Source organism: Mesoplodon densirostris, chromosome 12, assembly GCF_025265405.1.
Source record: "Mesoplodon densirostris isolate mMesDen1 chromosome 12, mMesDen1 primary haplotype, whole genome shotgun sequence".
NCBI classification, from domain to species: domain Eukaryota; kingdom Metazoa; phylum Chordata; class Mammalia; order Artiodactyla; family Ziphiidae; genus Mesoplodon; species Mesoplodon densirostris.
Window position 1 is genome coordinate 71,074,513 of NC_082672.1, and position 7,934 is coordinate 71,082,446.

The 7,934-nt window shown below is 43.1% G+C and overlaps 1 pseudogene; it reads right to left on the minus strand.

The window, feature by feature from the left end:
* Window positions 1-6,058: 6,058 nt before the first annotated feature.
* Window positions 6,059-6,906, minus strand: LOC132500345 (poly(A) polymerase alpha-like; annotated as a pseudogene).
* Between the last annotated feature and the right edge of the window lie 1,028 nt (window positions 6,907-7,934).

Below are 7,934 nucleotides of genomic sequence, written 5' to 3' on the forward strand. Positions count from 1 at the left end.
CCCCCTCCTTCCTCCCTCTTCTCCCCACTCTCTTATTTGTTCAACAAATGTGTCCGGCCCCTTACCATGTCCCTGGCGCTGTGCTGGCTCCGAGCAGGCCAGTGGAGTCATGGACTTTGATATCTTGGAGCCTTCACTCTATTTGGAAAACAGACATGAAACAGTGTACTCAGCTCCTCAGTTATTCAGTTGTGTTAGGTGCCAGTAGAAATGGGATCTCACCTATTTGGTTGAGGTGGGTTGAGGCTTCTCTGTTGATTGAGATCTAAAGGATTCTGGTGTTCACTTCGACTAGTCCTGAGCTAAGCACTCTGCCTGTGCTGTCCTATCTAATTCTTCTACCAATACATCACCTACTTGGCCATTCTTAGCCTATTTTATCTTCATTTTACAGATGAGGATCCTGAGATACAAAAGGCTAAGGAGCTTGCCCAAGGGCACAGAGCAATGAAGTGAATGTTTCAGGACTTGCTTGAGGTCAATCTGGACACAAAGCCTGTGCTCATTGCCACCTGGTGTCCTACCCACCTGCCTGCTCCGCAGGTCTCATCAAGGGAAAAGCAAGCCAGGGGTGGGGGGGGGAAGTGATCAAATAATGAGTAGAAGTTTCCTGTGGTCAACAATCTAGTCACCTGTTCCACTCATTTCACCAGGGGCCATCGAACAATATATATATATATATTTTTTTGCGGTACGCAGGCCTCTTACTGTTGTGGCCTCTCCCGTTGCGGAGCACAGGCTCCAAACGCGCAGGCTCAGCGGCCACGGCTCACGGGCCCAGCCGCTCCGCGGCATGTGGGATCCTCCCGGACCGGGGCACGAACCCGTGTCCCCTGCATCGGCACGCGGACTCTCAACCACTGCGCCACCAGGGAAGCCCCCATCGAACAATATTTAGCTATAATTCTTTTTAAAAGGCTGACCAAAGGTTTTCCTCTTTGAGCCCCACAAGTGCAGGATGGTCCTTGTCTGAGCCTTTCAGGGATGGATTAGAACAGAGCAGTTATTACTCAGCCACCGCAGTTATTACACCACATAGAGTGTTCACTGAATGTATGTGATACGTTAACGTTGGTTCATTTGTTTTCTTTGAGACCTTTGAATCCTCCTCTCGATCCAGCTGCCACTGCCTTTTTTATTTCTGAGTCATTATCTCTGGCTTAGACCAATGCAATGCAATCTTCATTGGTTTTTCGGCTCACCTCTTTTCAATCTGTTTTCTGTTGCCTCTTCTGTTTAAAACCCTATAGAAAAAAAAAAAAAAACCCTATAGAAAACCTCCACTGCTGACAGAATAGAATCCAACACAGCCTCCTCATGACCTGCAGAGACCTGCACTCTCTCCGTTCTCAGCTGCATCTCCCTCCACACCTTTGTTCTCCCCCCATGACCTAACCATTCACAGAAGCCCCCCTCCCCTTTTGCGTGTTATCGTCTGCCTTTGCCCTGATTCCCGGCTGATCCTCCGTGCTTCCGCTCTGCGCAGGCGCTCCTTGGCAACCCATCCCCGCCTCTGCGGACTGTTGCATATGGAACAGATCTCTGTTATCGTACAGTCAGCAGACCTTTTCTGTAAAGGGCCAGAGAGCAAATATTTTTGGCCTTGCAGGCAACAGCATCTTCAATGCAATGACTTAGATCTGCTATTGCAGTTTGAAAGCCACCATAGTTAATATATAAGCAAATGAATGTGTCTGGGTTCCTATACAATGTTACATACAAAAATTGGCAGCTGGTCGGATATAGCCCCCAGCCTGTAGTTTGTTGTGGAATATTCCATTCATTTGTTTACTTGTCTCCCATCCTTACTAGCGGGTGAGTTTCCTAAGATGAGAGAGCGGGTCTTGTTCATCTTTCTATTTTCAGCATCTAATCTGGGCCTGACACATAGTGAGTGTTGAATAAATCCTGCGTGGATGAATATGTGAGTGAATAAATTAATCAAGTCAAATCAAGTTGGAAACTAAGCATTTAATGGTGTCAGTAAGAACCGTGGCTGAGCGAATCATGGTGAAAGTAGAAACATCAAGTCTGTACAGGGGAGAATAAATCATTTTTGCTCATCTCAGGGGACTCAGATATAGTACCTTTGACAGGATCTGGATCAGTGCGGCTAGAAAGCTTTGACCCTTCCATTGTTGGGCTGCCAAGCGTTAAAAGGAGCCTGAAGCCTTGGGCGGTGGGATCAGTTCTCCACCATTCTAGTGTCTGTAAATAAATAGTGTTAAAACTCAAGGGTAAGGTTATTAAATGTGGATTTTTCTTCGTACCTGCCACTTTCCGTGGAGGAATCTTAGTCGCTGATGGGTTTGCTCCAGGGGGTGCTAAGGGTTTGCGTGCACAACCCTCAGCCTTTATGCAATTTAGGATTGGAAACTGCTATAGCCCAGCATTTACTGACACACAAGGGTTGGCCAGGCCTTATTCATTCAGCCCAAGGTACTACAGGGGTGACCAGTTCCCTGTGGTAGGAGAGTTTGTAGACTTTCTAAGTAAGGTCTTCTGAGTTGGGGGAGGCTATCTGGAAAATTCATTTACTCTGAGCATCTCTTTCCTTGACAAAGCCAGAAAACGAAGAAATTAGTGTGCTACCAGGGAAACACATCACCACTTTTTGGGTCTCTAAGATACACTTTTTAAAAGAACTTTTCAACGTTACAGACATCTTATTGAGCCAAAGAAATTACAGAGTTATGTTGAGTAGCATTTGGGTATTGACTTTTGATTTGATAGGAGAGGAAAATCATGGGCACACAGGGCATTTAGAAATTTTCTCCCTTGTGTAAAATGGAACAGAGGAACACAGGATAGACACTTTGATTGGAAAAGGGAACAAATGACTTGCACTTAGCTGAATTGGATTGATTTTCCTTTTTACTGAATACTTTCCTCTATTTTGTGCTATTTCAATTTGCTTCGCAATACCGGGTCCAACTCCTCCCATAGGATTTTATACCATGAAGAAAGGAAAAGTAAAGAGACATTTCTGTAAGAATCCTCAAAACATAGTATGATAAACCTAATGCATAGATATATTTTCTGTTATTTTTGGTCCAAATGTGTAGATTTCCAAAATTCCATAAAGCTGAACAATAAAAAAAAAAGATAGTAGACATTCCAACCTTCCAATTGCACTCAATAAATATTTGGTGAGAGCCTCTTTTGTGCCTCTAGGTATCATACTATAAACTAGGATACAGTGATGACTGAATGTTTCCCCACTTTCCAAGAGCCCAGAGTCTGGTTGGGAGGTGCTCCAGTTGCCTTTTTTTGGGTAACAAACTGCCCTAGACTGAGTGACATAAAACAACAACCATTTTGTTTTGCTCACAGATTCTGTGGCTCAGAAAATCAGACCGGGCATGGTGGAGTAGGCTTCTCTATGTCCCACGATATCTGGGAACTCGGCTGGGAACATTCCAGTAGCTGGAAGAGACTTGAATGACTGAGGCTGGAATCATCCAGAGGTTTCCTTACTCCCATATGTGGGGTCTGGGTTGGGATAACTCAAAGTGTAGGCTCAGCCAGAGCTGTCAGTTGGAGCATCTACACATGGCCTCTCCATGTGGCTTTAGTTTCTCTAGCATGGAAGCTGCCCCCAAAAAGGAACACCTAAGAGGGGCATCCAAAGAGAGAGCTTTCCAAGAGACCAGAGTAGACGTTGAAAGAGCTCTTTTGAACTATCCTTGGAAGTCATGCACTGTTACTTCTTCCACATTCTGTGGCTACAAGTAAGTCACTTTGGACACCCTAAATTCAAGGGGAGAGAAATTGGACTTTACCTCTTGAAGGCAGAATAGCAAGGATACAGCAGAAGAGTATGGGAGATGTTGCTGCAATCAGCTTTGGAAAATCTAGCCTGCTGCAGAGAATTAGACATGTAAACATGTAACTATAATATACCATAGGAAATGTTTCAGTTACCTTGCTGGGAAATAACCAATCCATAACTTACTGCCTTGAAACAACAATTATCAGTTATCAGCTGGTGGGTCTGTGCCATATGGTGTTGAATGGGGTTACCCATTTGGCTGCATTGAACTAGGAACTTGGAATGCCCAAGATGGCTTCACTCATGTCTGCTGCCTCAGCTGGGGTGGCTGGAATGGTTTGGGGGCTCCTTAGTTCTCTTCCACATGGTCTTGTGTCAAATAGTAAACTCGTCCATGCTTCTTTATCTGGTGTCTGGCTTCTTTTAAGGCTTAGTCCCAGAGCTGGCACTGGGTTACTTCTACTGGATTCTAACCAAGTCACAAGGCCAGCCAAAATTCAAGGAGTGCAAAATACACTGGAGGAGTGACATGTACATAAAGGGATGGGGGAGGTTATTGGTGACCATTTTTGGAGAAAATCTACCACACTGGAGGTGTCAAAAATGCTCTGAGATCACAGATGGGGGATCAGTTTTGTCAGGTGGCCTCTGAGGGTTTCTGTGTCAGGCTGTAGAGACAGGGTGGGTGCTGGTGAGGGCATGGTAAGTAGTGGGGTATCCAGGAAAAATGTAATATTTGAACTCTGAATGCCCTAGGTAGACAAGATGTGGAAGCATTATAGGCCCAGGAAATTCCATGAGTAATGACAGGGAAGCTGGAAAGGGCATGGGAACTAGAGGGTGGTGCAGTAGAGCTACAACAGTATGTGTATATATTCGGGCACAAGAACGTGGTGGATCTGGGGTAGAAAGAAATGTCAGGATATCAGGCATGTTTGTGAAGGACTTTCTGGGTCCTGTTGAGGTATTTGGATCTCATTATATTAGGAATATGAACTGAGAGTTTTTAAAAGGAGGAAGCATAAGAGATGAACTAGAGGGAGGAGAGATTAGATGTAAGGAGAGCAGTTGTGATGATATTGTGACAGCTCAAATGAGATCTAATCAAGAGTTGTACCACAGACAGAAGGGAGAGGAACCTCCATGAGGCAAGATACAGAGAAAAGACAAAACCATTTGTTCAGAGAAACTGGACCAGCAGGGACAGTGTTGTATATAGTCTGAGGGCCATCAGGAGGGTAACCTGCCCAAGTCCTCTTCTATTTATTGACATTATCATTCTGGAATTCTGCTGTTGTGGTTGGTACATTTGTATTTAAGACTTGCCTGTTCCTTTAGTCCCCAGAGCAAATCCTAGTGTCCATGAGTTCATCAGAACTATTTCCTTGGAACAAAAAAATCCAAAGTAGTATACAACCAGCATGGAATTTTTAGAACTGCTGCCTTGGAAGCATTGACATTAATCTGAGCTTTATGGAAGCTAACTGGATACTAGAGGCGTTTCATTTCTACATAGGCTCAAACTTCTTACCACTGTACAGGTGTTTCCAGTAGAACAGACTAGCCATTCACCCATCCAATAAATATTTTTCAAGTGCCTACTACATGCAAAGCACTGTTCTTGGAGGTGGATATGGCAGTGAGTAAAATAAAGTCCTTGCTCTCATGGATGTTCTTTATATCCTAGTAACATGGATTTATCGAACCCAGAGTGGCTTTGAGAACTGGATATGGAGTTTTATCAGGCTGACCTGGTATGAGTGATGTCCTCTTCTCAGTGGGATAGGTGTGCATTTTGTGGTGTCTCAGACCATAGAGTTGGCTGCATTTACCACTCATCATTAACTTGGGCGATCACTTATCATTAACAAGGAAGTCATCCTAAGAGCCTGAGCACAGAAGTGACAGTATATGGCCTCCCAGAGAAGGAAAGGGACATGCTCAATATCTGGGACCCAAAGTTTTGTCTGCTTGTGCCTATTCAAAGTCTGACATCTGAGGAGTATGTTCATTCACACTGTGCATTTGTTTCCATCCCATTTGATTTATTTTTTAACACCCGTTAACTGTCATGCCTTTGCCTCTGAAATGGGTCTCCAGTAATTACTTGACGGGAAGGATTTTGGTTGTGAGGGAATGTGTTTCTAATTGCTGCCTTTTCTAGTAGCATGCACAAGTGTAAAGCAGAAGCCTAGGGGCCACATGCCACAGAGGATTAGAGCAGTGCTGCTCTGGGCTGTATGTATGTATGTATGTATTTTTTCAGTGTCCACAATCAATTTAGTTTTAATGTGATCTAAATGCATACCGTTTGGAAAATATCAAGAAAAACTTATGTACAAGAGTTGACACTATTGCATTTGGATAAAGCTGGCAAGTTCTTGCTACTAGCATAGCCCAGGAAACACCGAGGAAACAAATATATTGGAATAGATGTTGTGGTGTTTGGCCCACAGTTTGATAGCTCTCAGGGTTAACCTGAAATTGTCTATGTTTGGTACTAGATGTAAAATTTCATCAGTTACCCTGCAACCATTAAGACTTCTTATGCATCTTATATCTAGATTTTTAAGCAGACTGTCATCTCTTAAGTCCAAGTCTTCTGGGATAGTCTGCAGTGCTAATCTTGCAAACAAAGTATCAATCTCTATCCCAGCAAAACACAGTTTGATAACTGATACAAATGCCTCCTCAGCAGCCCTTAAATCTTTTACTTCTTCCTGTAATTTCAACTTATCATAGAGTGAGGTGAAAAAGTCACTTCAATCAACAAGTCTTGGTGCAACACACAAATCATCAATATCGGCACCTTTTGTATGTACTCTTAATCCATAAGATCCAAATGTAAAAATTTTTCCCCCAACATTTTCAATTACAGACTGTGGAAGATTCTTGCTTTCACTGATTTCTTGTATCCACTCTTTTACCAGGTTATTTAATTTTCCCCAAATTAAAATTCTGTGCTGCAGTTCCTCTTCCTCTTCAAAAACCCCAAAAGGCTTCAGCGTCTCAGTTCTTTCCTGTGTAAGTCAGTCTCCTTGGGGACTGCTAAGCTGATGGGAGAGGTAATGCCACAGTGCTTCTGTGGTGGCTGTGTTTGTTGTGATCCCTGCGTTGTAACTGGAAAAGGCATCGTCTCCTGCGCGGGCACTGTCCAGTTGCTCCCCTTCTGCTGCTGCTGCCCTGGGCATGACCCACTGAGGCAGGAAGGAGGGGGTGCCTGCCTCAGCCCTGGGTCCAACCCCACTCCTGCACCCTCTCCCATGGCTTTAAGTGCTTCTCCTCTGGGTTGTATAATATTTAGATGGGCACTTAGAGCAGTCCAAGTCTCGACATGAATAAAACTTGGAAGGTCTACATGACAAGGTAAATATCTCTCTGGGTAACCCTGAATTTCATCTATAGTAAACCTTCTGGTATTTGTCAGAATTCTGTTAGCTGGCACTTGCATACGATTGTAGTTAAGTGATATTTCTTGCTAACCATGGTGACTATAAGGCCCAGAAGTATTTTGAAAAACCTTTAACTGCCTCATCAAAGAAAGGGGATGTTCTTTTAGAGTACTAAGTGTATTTTATGATAGTCTAAATTACTGATTCACATATGGAACACATATTAACCAGAGCATCTCCCTCAGCAACCAGGCAAGATAACTAATAATTTATGATAAATTTTTTTAAACTCAAATCTTTAACTTCCTTTTTTAGCCGACTTGCATTTTTTTGGGACCATGTTTTTGTTCAGTTATGTGCACAGCACTCTCAATGACTTAAATGGTAAAAAATGGTCCACAGTTTATCTGAAATTTAAACAGCTGTTGTCTTTACATTTTTATTAATATGTATTAGTGTTTTCAAAGTAATTTTGCTGCTGGAATGAGAGTGTGCTTGTGTGTGTGTGCGTGTGTGTGTATTGTGTATGTGCACACGCACACACATCCTTCTTCTCAGAGGCATTTTTGGCAGATAAGAACATGATCTGAGTAGCAGATATATGATCTCATTTATTTTCCTGGGTAGATTGCAATTTGGATTTAGGCTCAAAGGATTAAGTGTTTTAGCCTATGATGATTTCATAGACACCAATGCCTAGAACTTCTAATCTGCACCCTTAAGCTATTTGGTAATTTTTAACTATACAAATTATAGAGCTTCTGTGAGCC